This window comes from Balaenoptera borealis (assembly GCF_965194805.1).
Source record: "Balaenoptera borealis genome assembly, chromosome: 15".
Taxonomy (NCBI): Eukaryota; Metazoa; Chordata; class Mammalia; order Artiodactyla; family Balaenopteridae; genus Balaenoptera; species Balaenoptera borealis.
Window position 1 is genome coordinate 81,431,589 of NC_138871.1, and position 17,294 is coordinate 81,448,882.

Sequence of the window (17,294 nt, forward strand, 5' to 3'; positions counted from 1 at the left end):
AATCTCCGCCGGAGGGGGCGGGGAGCAGGGGCGGGTCTCCAGCGCGCGCTCCGCCCCGCCCCGCCCCCGCGCACCGGCGCGCGCGCCGCCCCCGGGAGCTAGGTGTGAGCGCCGGCCGGGAGCGCGCGAGGGGCGGGGCGCTTCCGTAGGGCGGCTCGGCCCGCTTCCATCCAGCAGCTTTGCCTACCGATCGTGACTGGGCGCGCCGTCCGACCGCGTTCTCCGTTCCGGGAGAACAGACTCCAGCGACCAAGCTGAGTCTGAGGGTGGAGAAGAATCCCCGGTGCACCCCGAGCCTTTTGCGCGGCCCGGGCGGGGAACGACGTTGTCAGAGGCGGGCACCCGGGGGCCCTGTTGCGGACCCCTGAGCCTGGGTTCCTGAGGGCCCCTGGGCTGGTCCTCGGCGCACAGACTTTTTCCTGCCGGGCACCGATGCCTTTGAAATTGTGCCTGCGGTGTTCGATTCATCTCCTTTGACCTGTGCGAAGCTGCTGACCCAGCACTGGCGCCTGGTTTAAAAGGAGCGCGGTGTCAAACGCGAATGAAAAGTCGGAGCCTTGACCAACCCCCTCCCTGACTGGGCCAGAGTTTGGCCTCCAATGGTCTGTCTGTGAAGGGGGCGCATCAGGAATGTCGACAGTGGGACATAATCTTGTTTTCCAACCCCCAGAACTGCCATTGCTAAGGGATTTTTGTTTGGTTTCGTGGGAGAAGGGTGTCCAGCAGTAATTAATGATTTCATTCCTGGATGGAAAGTTAATGAATGCGCTCTGGATATGGGATGCTGAAAGGTGACTTTCACACGTGTGAAATTTTAGATCAACAGTTTAAAAAGCTTATAACGTTAAGACCTGAAGAGTTCTTAGACATCTAGTTCTACTTTCAAGGCTGGGCTCCAGCAGCTTCTCGGTGGAGCCTACTCTCTGTACCCAGGGAAAACTGGGTGCTTCCTCTTTGTGCGCCCTTGGCAGCTGGTACAAACTCTTAGTGCTTTCATCCCATTTTATTACACATCTCTGTTGACTTTCTTCCTCTTTACAAAGTGCATGCCTTGAGGATTGACTTGTGTTCTACATAATTTTGTATTCTGGACCTTTTTAACAGTACTGGTATAGAATGGGTTCCATCAGCAGTAACGAAAATGAAAACAGTCAACAAGTATTGACCACTTACAAGTTGCTAGGCACTACGTTTTGATGTTTAAGTAAATGACTTAATCTCCCTGCCTCTGTAGGGGATTCACTAACATCCCCATTGCAACAAATGAGAAACTGAGGCCCAAATACCAGCGCCAGCCATCTATCCAGGGTCTATGGGATTTCAGGACCAGTCTTTAACCTGGCTCTACTGTTGGTTGAATGAATAAAATCGTGTTGCATAAGGTAAGAAAACTGGTGTTCCAGAGAAGTTAGCTGATCGGCCCCAGGTTACATGAGGACTGATACATATTATAAAAAAAATTTTTGATAGATGATTCTGCTTAAATATTTTCAAATTGCAGAGTCTCCAGTTCATGTTTGCTTTCTGAAGGCCTCTGTATAACCCACAGCCTCCAAATACAGTGATTTATCAAATTAGATGGTTAATAAGTATTGATGGAAAAAGTGGCTTTAAAATGACCATCTGTATATATTTGATGTGCATAAATCTTTTTAAAAATTTTGCCATTGCCCACGTGCAAGTTATGAGAATACCAGCTGCCATCCTTGGAACTGACCACAGCTTGTGATGACCTTTTTTATACTTGCTATAAATAATAAACAACTCATTTTGGCCCTGAAGTCCAGAGAATCGAACAAGTGGCTTCAGAGATCAGAAGTGAGTTATGGGCCTGGTTATAAACTGGACTTCAGGGATCTCTGCGAGGAGTATCTGAAGAGTTCATTACTGGTGTCTGAGAGGAACTCAGTGAAAGTAGCTCAGGGCTTGACACTGAATCATTTTTTTATCCTCTGTCTGTCCCAAGATCAAATCCTGTGCACAAACATTTACAACATATTTGCATGGGATGCTGTGTTCCGTTCTACCTGTCCTATTCCGCCCTGCTCCAGACTACAGAGTAAGCAGGCTGCTCTTCTTTGCTTAACTTCCCTTCATTCAAAGGATAATTAACATAAAATGTTGTCAGGGCTTTGAGATACAGTGCCAAAAGTTTGAAATATCAATATGCAATATTTTGAATCTCCTTTCCATCCCCTCCCCCTGCCAGGATAAAAGGCTTACTGCTTTACTAATCACCAGGGAAAATAAATGCCCTGAGAATCCCCTCCGCTCCCCCGCCCCGTGGTCCCCTTGAAACAGAAGGCAGAGAACACATTAAGTCTCTGAGGCATGGGGAAGAAAGAACTAAAAGTAAACTAAGAAAAATGCATCTACTCTTTTTGGCCTTTTGGCAATTAGAAGTATAACAAAGTAAGAAATAGGCCAATCAGATATCTATATTAGAAAACCCAATTTTTATTTTCATTACAAAATATTGTTTGCTAATCGTTTTGTCTATTATTTCTTACCCCATCCTGCCTTCTTTCCCACTGAGGAAATACAGTGTCACCAGAGGCAGAATACAGTCATCAAAAGAGCAGACTCAAGAAGCCAACTATTGTAGTTTGAATTCTACTTCAATATTTTGGCTCTGGATAACTTTGAGTAAGTTACTTAACTTTTCCAGGAGTCAGTTTCTTCATATGAAGGTTGTGGGTAAATAGTATCTATCTCATTGCGTTGTTGTGAGTTCATGCAGGCAAGTATGCTTGGCACATAGTAAGCTTTCAATCAATGCTACGTATTATTATTATTGTTTTTGTTTTCGGAAGAGGGGAGAGGGGAGAGGGTCCCATGTCCTACTTGTTAAGATGACTGTCCAGTTCTGTCTCTCCTTTGCCCCAGGCAAACGTTAACCCTAGATGAAGTGTCCAAGGCTGTCCCTGGCCAGGGTGTGGCACTGCTTCTGTCTTAAGGTGGTGATTGCTCTGTCTATCCTGAGACTAATTTAGAGTCTGCAACTCTGTATAGATTTCTGTGTGTGAGCCCTGGGGCTGATTACATCCTGTATCCCATAGTATTTTGAATTGTTTTTAAGTGAATACTTCATGGTTTGAGGAATATGTATGGACAATGGTAAACAGAGGAGTGATAAGGAGTCAATTATACGTGTGTTACCTTTTCTTTTGGTGCCGTCTGGTGTATCATCCTCCTTATTTTCCTCTTGGTTCCTCCTTTAGCACTGTATGAAATACTTTCTCCCAGATTTTACTGACCGGGTCCTTGGCTCAAACTGTCATCCTTTAAAACTGGCCCTCTAGGTAGGGGTTCAGAAGGAGTGTCCATTCTCTCCATCTGCTTTATATCATTGCTTGCTAAAAATGTTTTTTCTGCTTTTAATTGTATGCCCATGTTTGTCTCTTTCTTTCTTTCACACCTCAAAAACCTACAGAAATTTCTGGAAGGAAACTTTCCTTTAGTGAGCAGGGAAGTTTATGTGACTCAGAAGATTGTAACCTCTCAGGAGATAAAAATGTCTGCTCCTCTTTGCATGTGTAAACTTAAGAGAGTTGTCATTTGTTATTGTGATTGCCACAAAATTAGAGATGGGGTAAATAATCACATTCCCTCGAAGTTACATATTTTGTTGTCTGTATTCCCTCTAGGTTGTAAGATGAACGAGGTCAGGAATCATGTCTGTTTTGCTCATTTTATCTTTGTACTACAAGAACAATGACTGGCATATGGTATGCACTCAATACATATTTGCTAAATCCGTACAGAACAAATGAATGAATGAATCTAGATTACTTTCAGTTATAATGTCTTCATGATTTTCTATTTTGCTGTTTTATTGTATGAACCTACAGCTCTTTAGTGCAACAATTTTAAGCAAAATATATTTCAAACGTACACAAGTGTTGTTCAACACAGCTGCTTATTTTATTGTATGCCCTATTTTAGCATTTAACCTTTTGGGAACTGTCCCTTTCCCTGTCCTTGACTGCCTTAGGCAGTCAGCATACTCATCCTGATATCTTCACCAACCTGAGTACTCTGACACCTGGTACATGTTCTAAATTAGTTGATGTACAAGAAGGTTTGCTCTTTGATATACAGCATTGGGTTTCCAAATTCTCCTGTGGCATCATCCGGGACCCTGATACAAATATAGATTCCCAGGCTCTGTCCCGGATGTAGTGAAATAATCTCAGGATGGGCTCTAGGGATCTGTGTTTTAAACAGTCTCACCAAGCATTCTAGATGCAGCAGAGTAATTACTGGTCAAGCTCTACTCAAATGTAAGAAATTATTCTTATTCTCTTGGGACAGCCCTTGAAGATAGGCGCTTAATAAATATTTGGAATTAGGTACTCTAGACATTCTGTGGTCCATCTCTAACAGAAGCGAGCCTCCTTTTAGACTGCTCATACTAAGCTGGTAAATGTATATGTTTCCATTCAAAGGTGTGTGAAGTCAAGTGGTTTTTTAAAAAGTTATATTGTAGTCGTGGGGCAGAGCTGAGGATTTTTTTCCCTTTTCTGTTGTTTGAACTCCTGTACTCCAGTTCGCTGTGCAAATAGGCTGTGGTTAGAGCAGAAACGTGAGTGAACAAGGAAACTCTCTGCTCCCAGGTTTTACGTTCCTTGTTTGGCTGCTGATTGATTGATTGATGAAAATCCTGGGTTTGCTTTTCGTATTGCTTCTGAATTCCCCTCCTATTACTGTTCCTTTTCTGGCCCCATTCCTCTCAAAGACCAGTTCATCCCACTGGACTCTGAATGTCATCCCCTCGTACCTCACTCTTTCAATCACCTCTTCTCTTCACCATCATTTATGATCTTACTTATTCTACTAGCTCCTTCCCAGTTGCATGTAAACACGTTTAAGTCTCTCCCACCTTAAAAACATCCCCTGACTATACACCTCCCTTGAGATACACTCTTATCTTGAAAGAATTGTCAATACACCTTTACCCCACCCCACCACAGGCTGTCTTCTGCACCCATCATTCCACTGAACAGCTCTCACCAGGGAGACCAGTGGTCCATCGGTATTGAACCTGATGGATACTTTTGGGTTCTTACCTTACTTGGCTTCCCAGAAGCGAGTGATGCAGCTGACAACTTCCTCCTTATAGACATAAGTTCTTCTTCCACTTTCCACTGTACATGGTCTCCTGGTTTCCCTTCGCTTCTCTGGCTGTTCCTCCTACGATGTTTTGTGGGCTCATTTCCTTCAACGTGTCCTTTCAATATTGATTTTCTTCCGAATTCTCTTCCCAGCTTCTCTTCCCAATGCGTTCTCATCCTGTGATCTTGTCTGCTGCTTTGACTTTCGTATCTTACCATGTCCTGACTCCCTAATGGAAATCTCCAGGCTCCGTCTCTCTCCTAAACACCGGACCCAAATATCCAACAGCCTAGAAGACTTGACCCTGTGGCTGTCCCCCAGACACCAAAAGGGCAGGATATCCCAAGCTGAGCACAGCTTTTATCTGGAAACATGTGCTTCCCCTTGTGTCTTTCCTTTTGGGGACAGGCACCATTGCCCTCCTAGTTTTTCGAGCCAGTGCCTGGGCATCATCTGTCACTTTCCCTCATCCTCAGGTCACATAGGACCATGCCACCTCCTGCTGTTTCTCCCCAGTGAGTATCTCTCATCTTTCCTCTTTAGTCCATTTCTGCTGCTGCCCCCTTAGTCCCAGTCACCAGAAACTCCCGTCTAACTCACTGCCACAGCCTATGAGTTGTTTCTTCTGACCCCAGGATTGCTCCACAGTCATCTCCCACGCTGGAACCAGAATGATCTCCCCTTTTTTTAATTTTCATTTTATTTTGGAGTGTAGTTGATTAACAATTGTTGTGTTAGTTTCAGGTGTTCAGCAAAGTGATTCAGTGATACATGTATTATACATGTATCTATTCTTTTTCAGATTCTTTTCCCATTTAGGTTATTACAGAATACTGAGCACAGTTCCCTGTTACAGTAGGTCAGAGTGATTTCTAACATGCACATTTGGTGGGTGCCTCCCTTGCCTGACTCTCCCTCCACTCCTCAGTAACTCTACATCGATGTTAGGAAAACATCCCGAGTCATACGGCGGCTTCAAGATCCACCCTTGCTTGCTGCTTCACCTTGTCTTTTGCTACTTGCCCTCTTGGATCTTGCTTCAGCTTTCCTAATTCAGGTTGTTCGTTTATACCTTGCCCCTGCTTCATTGCTTTTTCTTGTGTTACTGCTTCGGTTCCCTCTGCTAAGATTCTTTCCTCCAATCTCCCCCTGGCGAGAAGGTTTTTTAGGTTTCACTTCCTCCTTGGTGGCCCTCTCTGACTTACCACATCTGCCTTAGATTTTGTTCATGGTGCACTCTGGTCTTTCCCGATTATATTGACGCTGCCTAGTTATTTATCTATGTCTATGAGCTCTTTAAAAGGAGGAACTGTATCTGTATGTTTCCACCAGTATCCCCATCACCGAGTTCTTTCCATGCTGCAAGGTGGAAGTTCAATGCACAGGTGTTGAATAGAATTGAATGGATGGTGATAGCTCTTGGGAATCAGAGGAATTCTCTCTCTCTCTCTCTTTTTCTCCCTTTCTTTCCTCTGCCCATTCCTTTCCCTTCCATTTAAATTCCCCTGCAACCTATACCACAGAGCAGGGCATCTCTGGTAAACTTGTAATAAATACATTGCTAATTGTTAGAGACACTTTAGAATTTAGTAAAAGGGGAAAAGTACTTATTTTAGAACAGTCAGGAGTGAAGTAGCCACTTAGGTTTACATTTCACTTGTTCTTTAGGGCTTTTCCTTCGGGCGTCATGGTGCATTGTTTTAACTGCCTATGCTGATTCATTTTGTTTTCCTTGCCCAGTAATTATATTGATTGTAATGAGATATTTATTTATTGTCCAGTTGTCAAAAGTTTGGATCTGACTGCAGACATAGCACATAGTTCATAAAGTATGGTTTCTATTTAAAAACATATACTTAACATACCGCTGCTATTAACACATACTCAGCCTATTTCTAAACTACCAAGGGCAGGGAGCTTCAAGTGTGCGTGGTCTCCTGCTCCCATTCCATCATCCCTCTTGCTTTAATGTTGCCCTAATTGCTCTCTGTGTCTTTGCCTTTGATCCTAATATCTGAGCTTGTCCTCTTATCATCGTAGGGCAGGTTTTATGGATCGGTTCTCTTTTAGAGTGGCTAGATTCAGATGCTGGCTCCATTATTATTAGCTGTATGGCCTTGGGTGAGATGCTGAATTCCTATGTGCCTCAATTTATCATCTTTAAAATGTGAAGAAGAAGAAGAATAATAGTATTTTTCCTTTAAGGGGTTTTGGTGAGTATTAACTGAGATAATACATTAAAAGCACCTAGCCCAGAATTCTGTCTGGCCCAGAAAAAGGTCTTAATAACTACTAGGTGTGATTAAAGAATTCTGCCCTACTAGGTTCATAGCATTTTCCTTCTCCATATTCCTCCTTTATAATATTCTGTATTATTCTATTATGATGATTATTATTATACTGGAGCTCATATTGTTACACCTGAATATTAGACCCAGAAAATACCTTAGATACTGTCCATAATGTTAACTTCACGTTTGATTGAAAAAGCATGTTTTGAGCATGTACTCTCAACCAGGCATAGGGCTTGGGCCTGAGGATTCAAAGGTGAAAAGGACGCATTCCCGGTTCTCAGTGGAGCTCTTGTTGTATGTGGAGAGTTGGCCGGATATAATCCAATGCAAACGAATGGAAGCAATAAAATGTTTTAAAAGCATGTAAACGTACGGAGGAGGGAATTATTAACTAAGGGAGGGATCGGGGGGAGGTTGTCTTACAGAAAGGCTTTGCAGAATGAATATGATTTTTTTCCAAGCAGGAAAGAGTGGAGGCCTTTCTGTGAAAAGGAGCAGCATATGTAAATGCTCAAGAGTCATGAAAAATGTGATATTTCCAGAAAGCCTCGAAATGGTTTGGTATTGGTAAAATGTGAAGTAGACGTGGCCAGGTCAGGAAGGGTCCCTTATGTTTTACCATTTTAGAAATGGTTTTTCGGAAGGTCATTCCGGCCCATAGTGTCAGATTTATACTGAAGGAGAAAGAAGCCAGAGGTGGGGAGGAGATGGGTGGGGATGTGGCGAGAGATAGCTCGGGCTTCTAGAACAATACCATAGGCTGGCTTCGACAACAGACATGGATATCTCATGGTTCTGGAGGCTGAAAGTCCCAGATCGGGGATGCTCAGCAAGGTCAGGTACTGGTGAGAATCTCTTCCTGGCTTGCAGACATCTGTCTTCTTGCTGCGTGGTCACACGTTGGGGAGAGAGAGAGTGAAAAAGAGTGAGAGAGGAAGAAAGAGCTTTCCTATCTCTTCTTCTTAAGGGCACTAATGCTACCATGAAAGCTTCACCACCCCAAGGCTCCATCTCCAAATGCCATCACATTGGGGATTAGGGTTTCCACATACGAATTTTGGGGTGGCCCAAACATTCAGTCCATGGCACCAGGTAAGCAATCCTGAGGGCCTGGAATAAGGCAGAGTTGGTGGGGACATAGAGGATGTGTGGCTTTGAGATATCCTTAGGAAGTAGACTCAATGGGGATTAGTGACCAGTGGGATAATTGGGATAATGGGATGAGTTGTATGACTTCAACTTTCCGGATTGGACATCTGGGTTGTACCTGGGGTTACCTGGGCAGTCTGGCTTCACAGACCACAGTGCTGCTCAATGAAAAAATATTTCTACTCCTTTTCCTATAGCTCCTAACTCTCCAAAATATGATCCTCCCCCAGCTGCTTCCAAATACCTGTCTTCCATTATTCACTCACAGTTGTTCAACAGGGCTTGTTTTCTTACTGTTCTCTAAACACACACCACTCTTTCCTGCCTTTGGAGCTTTGATTGCAGTGTTCCTTCCATTTGGCATCTGCTCTGTATTCCCCTCTTAATCCATCCTTAAAGGTGACTCCAATCGTACCTCTCTGGGAGAACTTTCCCCAGCTGCTCAGAAGGACGCTGCTGTCTGTTCCATCTCCTTTTCCCATACATTTCATTGGTTTTCTGTGGCACATACAATGCTGTGTTCTCATTGCCATCCCTCTTCCTGGATATGCAGGGACATTCTCTATCTCCAGCTTCCTTGTACTTAGAATTCCACCCAATGTGCCCAAGTCCTCACTGATGGGAATGTGAGCAGATGTGCTGTGTCCCCTGTAGCCCAAGGCAGCTAAGAGTGCCTCTCCGGGTTTTGACTCTTCTGTCCGAACGTTTTGAATGAGGAACTCTAAAGTGGTGACGTGAAAATGGAAGCAACCAGGGATGAGAGCTGCATAGAAGAGAGGATTGACTTTAAGTTACATTTTATATAGGTGAGCAAAAACAACACAAAAGCTTTCTTGTGCTAAACTACGGAGATCTGGGGATTAATTTTGTTAATGCAGCAGATCATGGTCTATCCTGACTAACATGACCACTAATGTCTGGTGTCCTCTTGTGGTGTAGGAACAAAATCAGGGATCCCTCTTAAATCTCATGCTGTGCTTTTCTTGTTTTTTTTGGTTAAGTATCTTTTGAATGGAATTGAACATTTGATGACAATGAAGAAAGACTTTCTCAGATTAGAGATAAGGTGATAACCAAGTGTTTACACTTCTGTTTGCCCCACACTTATTTTTTTTTAAACGCTTACTTCCTTGCAATTAATGCCTTATCTTATGTAGCTGAATCTGTTTCCTTAGGTCAGCAAATGAACAGTGTTAATTAGTTAGAATGTTCCACTGAATTATCCTTTGCATTTATGAAGAGAGACTGAAGGGATGAAACTTATCTGCTTCTGACTATTAAAGTCCTTTGGTAGATGTAAGCATGCACTTGTATTATTATTATTATTTTTTTTTTTGAGGGACACAGGAATGCTGACCTTGGCCAAAGTGTTGTTAAGTGTTGCTATGCTACTGATGAGATTGGGCCCCACTTTTCCCACTTGTGTATAACACAATCTTTTATTGCATTTTCCCTTAATATCTCTATTTTGGTGAAATGCCACCAATTTGAAATGTGTACATATTGCCTCCTGCCCTTGAGGACCTTCATCCAAATGAGATGTTTTAACTAAAATGAAACACTAACAATCTCCTCCAGCCCTGCTATTTATTTTGTCATCAGAACCCTGTGTCTCCATGAGACTGATTTTTCAAGTTTATTATCTTAAAAGTGATTTTAGAAATATTACAAATAATAACACATGACTGAAAAGCAAAGGAGAGATTCCATCTGGATGACAGTAGCTATTTATAAAATCCTCAAGTTGTCTTCTCCCAGGTTGAAATACTAGTGGAATTTCTCAAGTAATTCTCAGGAGTGGTTTCAATAGAAAGTTTGAAACCATAGCACTTTCTGTTTTGTTTATGTTTTCTTGTTGTTAAATACAAGTTGCATGTTCAAACTGAATTCCCTCTTCTGATTATGGAAAGTGTATGCTTATAATATAGGCTTTGAAATATTCTTTTATTTGATTTTTTTCTTGCTGAAGTTTCTTTCTGGAATGCAGGGAGAATCACTAGCAAGAAGAGTTAGTGTTCCTTCCTTTTGTCAACTCTGTTGTACTAATAAGAGGGACCTGAATCTGGAGTGGGAATCAGGAGATTTGAGTCCTTTCTTAGCCATGAAATCTGTGGGTGGCTTTGAATTAGCACGTGTTATGGTACTTGTTTATCATGTGAATTAGATGGGATCTAACTCCATTATAAGGGTCAACCAGGAGTACACATGAAAATCAATCAGAGAACATCTGTAAAACCCACATTCCTGGGCTCCATTCCAGACCTGCTGAATTGGAATGTGTAGGATGGGGGTGGGTGGTGAGATATTAGGTAGCTTTTCAGGAAACCAGGCTGGCATGGACCCATAAACTGGCATCCTTTGGATGCAGACATTAGGTAGACGTTTGGTGATGAATGGGAGAGGGAGGGGTCTGGAGCCAAAATTCAGAGACTCTGTGGGGACTTAGAGGTAGCCCTGAGTGGCTGAATGGCTGCAGACATGGACACCACAGGGCATGGAAGTGCTGGTGCTAAAGCTAAGTCATACTTCCTTTACCATCTTGACCAGGATCTGTATGTGTTTGTTTGTCATGCAGTGTGCATGTATGTGTCTGTTTGTAGTGGTGATGATTGTTTTTAAAATACAGTGTTTGGGGCCTCTTGGCAGTTTCCTAGCTGCTCTATGGGTGGGGTAAAACTTCTGCCCTGACTTCGCTCAGTTATGTGACCTGGCTTAAATGGATCACTAACAGAAGAATTATAAGGGCATGGTGAGAGTAGAACCAGGCTGTGAAAATTGTCAAACCTGCCCTTTGTCAGGTAGTCAACTCCATTCAATCCAATTTAAATCAATAATTATCTCTAAGTGCCATCCTATGTAATGGCTCTTAAGGTATAGGTGTGGTTGGAAGGAAAAGGAGGGAGGGAAAAATGAATAAGCACAGTTAATGTCTTTCTGGACTGGTAAGTGAGCAAAGCTAGATTTACAAACAACTATAAGATAATGAGGAGTGAAAGGCCCAGAGGAAGTATGGACTGAACAATGGGATTCAGAGAAGGAGCCGTTAATTGTGGCTGGTCACGCAGGGGAGGCTTCTAGAAAGGAAACTGTCTGCTAGACCAGAATTCTCTTGTGCTGATTTTGGAAGGGTCATGGAATAAGATTCTACTTACAGTTATTATGGTCTCTTTTATTTTGTTTTGTTCCAAAGCAATGGAAAAGCCTTCCTCCTAATGGACTAATCTAAGAATGAGACATTGCTTTCTTACCCTCCCTGAAATGCTTGTATGCACTCTTTTAGAATCATTCTGTCTTATTTGTGGTTGTGTCATTTTGTCTTGTTGAAGGCAGTGAGAGGGTCTGCTTCTTCTTCTGTGCCCTTCCTCTCCTCATTGAGCTGGGCACACAGTAAGTGCCAAGTTAATGCTAGTTGAATAAACAAAAGCATGGTTAATGTAGATCAATGGAGTGATGATTAATTGATGAGGACATTGATAACTAGAATGCATTTTATTTGGAAGAGATAAGGGTACGTTAATCACGTCTCTCCAGCATCACTCTGGGCTAGATCCTGGACGGTAGTGGCTCCCCTTTCCAGACAGAAGAACTGAGGCACAGAGAGGTACAGTGGTTTGCTTAGATTGCATAGAATGCAATGCAACTCCAGTAATAAATACTGATAATTAGCCTCTTTCACTTGCATGTCAGTTTATTGTTCACAACAGTATGAGGTGGGAGGCACAGGGATTATTTGAAATTTACAGGGGAGGACCTCAGGCTCAGAGAAGGGAGGTGTCAGGCAGAAGGTTACGGAAGGAGTTGGTGGCTCAGGGAGATAATGCTACAATGAACGAGACACATTCATGAGTACTGATAGGTCCTGACAAAATGCTCTGGATGAATGGCTTAGAAATACATAAGGACAGGGGTGGTCCTCCAAAGGAAGACGGGATTTGGGTGAATTGGTGGGTGGAAGGAACATGGAACTGGAGCTCAGGAGATTTGGGTGTTTGTCCTGGCTCTCCCATAGACGTGTGTTATGTCAACTGGGGAAGGTTACTTGCTTGGTCTTGGTCTGTTTCTTTACCCACAAAATGAGAGAAATGGGTCAGGTGATTTGTAAAGTTACTTGTAGCTCAAACATGCTGACTCAAATATATAGAGATACCATATTGGAAAATAAGGACAGGATAAATTATTTTAGAACAACAGCGTATCTTACTGATTTTGGTGATTCTAAAAATTCTTTATAGGTAGCATTATGTTGAAATCAAATTATCTGTCTGAGATCGTATGACATCGGGGCATATAAAGATGATTGAGAGATGCTTGAGACATAGAGTTAATAAAAATAATACTGTTTGTAATATTTTTCAATGTCACATGACATGACCATGGCATGAAGCACTGTCTCTATCTCCCAGGCTCTTTTCTTCTCTCCTGTCACCAAGTGTGGTGATGGAATTGGAGTTGGTCACCTTGGCTCCACTAGTTTTATGATCTTGGATAAACGCTCAGTTTCTTTCTTTAAAATAGGAATAGTATGACCAACTTTGCCCCTTCCCAGCTTTGCCCCTTCCCAGCTTTGCCCCTTCCCTTCCCATGTGATTCTTATGAGGATCACGTGGGATAACTTGAGTGAGAGCATTTTATAAACTGTAGAGTGCGATCCACAGATTCTTATTACTGACTACACATGTTCATGGTCTCCTGTCATTCATGTGGGTGTGGGGACAGGGACCAACTACCCTTGACTAGATCACTCGACTCTAGCTTCAACGCTGGGCTTAGGGAAAACAGTGAAACTATTTCTGTTAGTTTTATCTAAATCCCGGAGTTTGCTGGCTTGCTTCCCAGAACCTCATCAAAATGGAGTATGAACCCACCCAGTTGGCCAGCCCAGAATGGAAAGTAAATACCATTGCACCTCACCTCTGCTGGGAGCTTAGCACAATTAATGGAGTGTTACTTACCCGCCCTTATTACCAGCCCCTGTTCCTTATCACTGTATGCGACCTTGAACAGGTCACTTCCTCTCTGGGCCTGAGTTCCTTGCTCTTTCAAATTTTAAGGCGTTATACAGGATGATTTCTGGGTTCTTTCCAACCTCTTAATTCAGCAAGGTTTTTAAATGAAGGGTTTATTTACGTATAAGACAGAGTCAGGGACCCTCCAGTGTAACTGTGCTTGGAGCTAGTACTTCACTCTGCTACCAGGGGAGGGGGCATGGGGTGGCCTGGTGCTGACTTTTTCCTGTTCCCTACCACCACCCGCACCCCCAGCCCCGCCCAGCTGAGACAAATGGGCTTGATTGGAGCACAGACCTGTTGTCAGATGTAATCATGAGTCCCGCTGTGCTCTGAGAGAGGTGACACCAGCTCCAAAGTCTTGAACATGAGCTCTTTAGTAGCTGTGAATCAGAGAGCTCTGGGCAAAAATTAGAGTTAAGTCCAAGACTGCTGTAGCACTAGAAGGGCACTCACTAAAGCTCCGGGACCCACTGCCTGCCCCTGGAAGGCAGCTCTGCCTTTTACCTGTGTGGGCAGGGCCATGGCACTGAACTCTGTACTCCAATGTCCCCTCCCTAGGAGGGATGGTCACTGAACACCTACCAGTTGGGGAACTTTGATAATCAGGTAAGGTAATGCATGAGCCTAGGAGGTAAAACCAAAAGAAAAGCAAGACCATTATTATCCTAATGAGAGCACAGTGGTTTCTACTGGGTTGGAGGGAGGGAAGGCCACACTCCCCTCTGGTTCTGGTTTAATAATGTTCTTTTGATTTTAGTTTGGATGGCATTTATGTGGCAGATCACGTCCTTATTATTCATTAAACATGTGCTGTTTTATGTATCTTTCTGTGTCCATGTTTATGCACAGTTTTCAAGTGTGAAAATATCAGATAGTGCATGCAAAGCACATAAAGCACCTGGCAAAATGTAAGCATTTAGTAGATGTTTTTACTGGCACTCTTGTCCCCAGCTGACTGCAACAAGCCGTAAATGAAACACTCCTCATTTCACAATCAGGCCTCATGGGCTGAAGGAGTTCAAGGTGAAGAAATGGCTTCATATGCAGCTTTGTGATCAGACGTTGAGTTCCAACTCTATCTCTGATCCTTACATCAGTATGGAAAATTTGTTTCTATCTGAGCCTCGTTCATATTCTCCCTCTCTCTCTCATAGACGTTATTAAGGTCTTTGCTGTCTGGCCAACACCACTGGGTATAAAGCCAAAGATGAAATGACAAGGGATTTAGCCCTTTTGAGGGATTAGATGTCTGCCATGGGTAACAGACATGTAAACAGATCAGTACCTTAATGTATTTCTCATCTGTAGGCCTGAAAATGTATTTTGTAGGCGTGTAACACATCCTTGGAAATGATAGTCATCGTTTTAAAAAAGTACAGTCAGTGGATTCAAGTTAGCAAGTCTGTGGGGCTGTGGGTTTGTAAACCGGCTTCTGAAGGACAGGTGTAATGGTAACTGACAAAGCAGAGTGGCGAGGACGTTTCAAATCCAGTTTTTGCATTTCAAGCAGAGGGATTTTACCCTCCCCTGGACATGTAAAGGGAAGGGCCAGTGGCATAGACTGAGCTGCCAGGGCAATATTACCACAGTTGAGAAAAGGTGTGCTTACCTGCCCATGTATGCTGTGTCTCCTTTAAAACATGTTTGAACATTGTCACTTTATAGAGAACCTCCTGGGATTTCAGAATAAACCGACTAAATAAAACGATTTCAGCCTCCCCAAATCATTGAAATTTGTATCAGTACTTAGTTGTGGATTTCCATCTTTTATGAGGTAGCATTTTTAAAAATATTTATTTATTTATTTTTGGCTGCATTGGGTCTTCATTGCTGCGCGCGGGCTTTTCTCTAGTTGCGGCTACTCTTTGTTGCGGTGCGCGGGCTTCTCATCGCGGTGGCTTCTCTTGTTGCGGAGCACAGGCTCTAGGCACGCGGGCTTCAGTAGTTGTGGCTCACGGGCTCTAGAGCGCAGGCTCAGTAGTTGTGGCACAGGGGCTTAGTTGCGCCCTGGCATGTGGGATCTTCCCAGACCAGGGCTCGAACCCATGTCCCCTGCATTGGCAGGCTGATTCTTAACCACTGCACCACCAGGAAAGCCCCAGCACTTTGTTTTAACATAATTTCTTCCTTAAATGTGTTATTTAATTGTCTGTGTACATTGTTAATTCTTTCTACGTCAGCGTTTCACCCTTTCCTCTTCCCAGTAAAGAGCAAAACTACCTTTAAAGCACAATGATACTGTAGGGGATGATTTCCTTAAAATTAATATGTAAGTCAATTCACTAAGTGAATCATGGGACTCATTTTAAAAACTTTGGTGTATATGCTAATCCCTTGTTCCAGAAAATTCAGCTAATGTGTCTGGATGCACAGCCAGCCGCCTTTTCACCAGGAGCTCAGTGGAGCACCAGCTCTGGTGGTAGGGCATCCTTATCTAGGGCAGACAAGGTGGTTTTCCTAGCCCTTTGCAAAATGCAAAATACACAAATGCTTGTCTTCTAGATATTCCCACACTCCTTTTGTACCTGGATACTGCTTCCGGGCTCCCTCCCTACCACTCTCCACATCCTTACTGCCTTCCTGCTGGACCTGTTGGCCAGATCCCATCCCTCCAATTGCTGAACCCATCTTCCAGTTTTCTCTAGGAGGACCCCTGCTCCTTCGCAACTTCTCTTCCTAAATTCCTTCCTCAATCATCTCTTTTGTCCACTTGGCCATGCCACACACTCCATGAATGCTCTGGAAGATCAAAAGGCTACTGTGACAGTCTCAACCCTCAGGGAGTCAATAGACCCGTGGAGGGAAAACTTTGAGAATCTGCTGAAAAGTACAGACACCTTTTTAGGAAAAATTACACGTACATCACTTTAGAAAGTCCTTGTAATCTCTGAATAACAGCACCCAGAAGCCTTGTGAGAACTGACATAATAGAAAGATGTGTGTGGTAGAAGTGAAGCACTTCCCAGCTAAATTCCTATTCATTCAGGGTTTGGTCTCTGAGTTGTATGACAGAAGAAAACATAGTAGATTGTGATAAGTATAAAACAAGGTAGAATTAAAACAAATGAGGTAAGATGTATCACAACATGACCCTATCAGAGTAAGGTATTATTACCTTAACCAATAAGTAGTTGATGTAAAGACTGGTGGACTTACTCTTCTTTGATGGACATTAATAGTATCACCATTACCTGCTCCTCCTTCCCTTCCAAACACATAACGACCGTAGGCCTTAGTCTCCTTGCACTTGGCTGGGACAGTGTGATTAGTCTTGGAAGTGACATTTGTCGCCCCAGGCTGAGACCGTGACAAGCCTACTTGCAGTTCTCTGGCCCGCAGTTCTCTTTCCCTGTCAAGCAGGAGGCTTCCTGTTGAGACAGTGCGGTTACACAATTGAAGCAGGCTGCACTGCTGAGCAAATGCAAGGGTGCCACTCAGCCCCAACCCAAAGTGGGCATGAATGGGACAGCAGCCTTTATGCAGTTTTTGGAGTTGTTTGTTCCTGCAGTGTAACCTGGTTTAGCTCAGCTAATGCATCTGCCAAGCGGCCCGGTACGGAAGACACGTGCTGCTTTCCATGGGTCTCTGCTTTGCCGAAGCGATGCTTTTGAGCAGCTGCTTCTTTCTTGTGTGTGCTTCCTGTCGTCCTGCTCTATCTAGAGCGGAATACAAATGTCAGCCACGTCCATGCGTCAAAATAAAAATAGCCCCGTTTTGACTTCTCTAG

At 43.4% G+C, this 17,294-nt stretch overlaps 1 long non-coding RNA gene across 1 annotated transcript in view; it reads left to right on the forward strand.

Moving 5' to 3' along the window:
- The first annotated feature begins 111 nt into the window (after positions 1-111).
- The window catches only part of LOC309612168, a 130,827-nt gene continuing 113,644 nt past the window's right edge, over positions 112-17,294 (forward strand). The window contains exon 1 of the long non-coding RNA XR_014235020.1: positions 112-1,382. This is a non-coding gene — a long non-coding RNA (uncharacterized lncRNA). The remainder of the gene's footprint in view (positions 1,383-17,294) is intronic.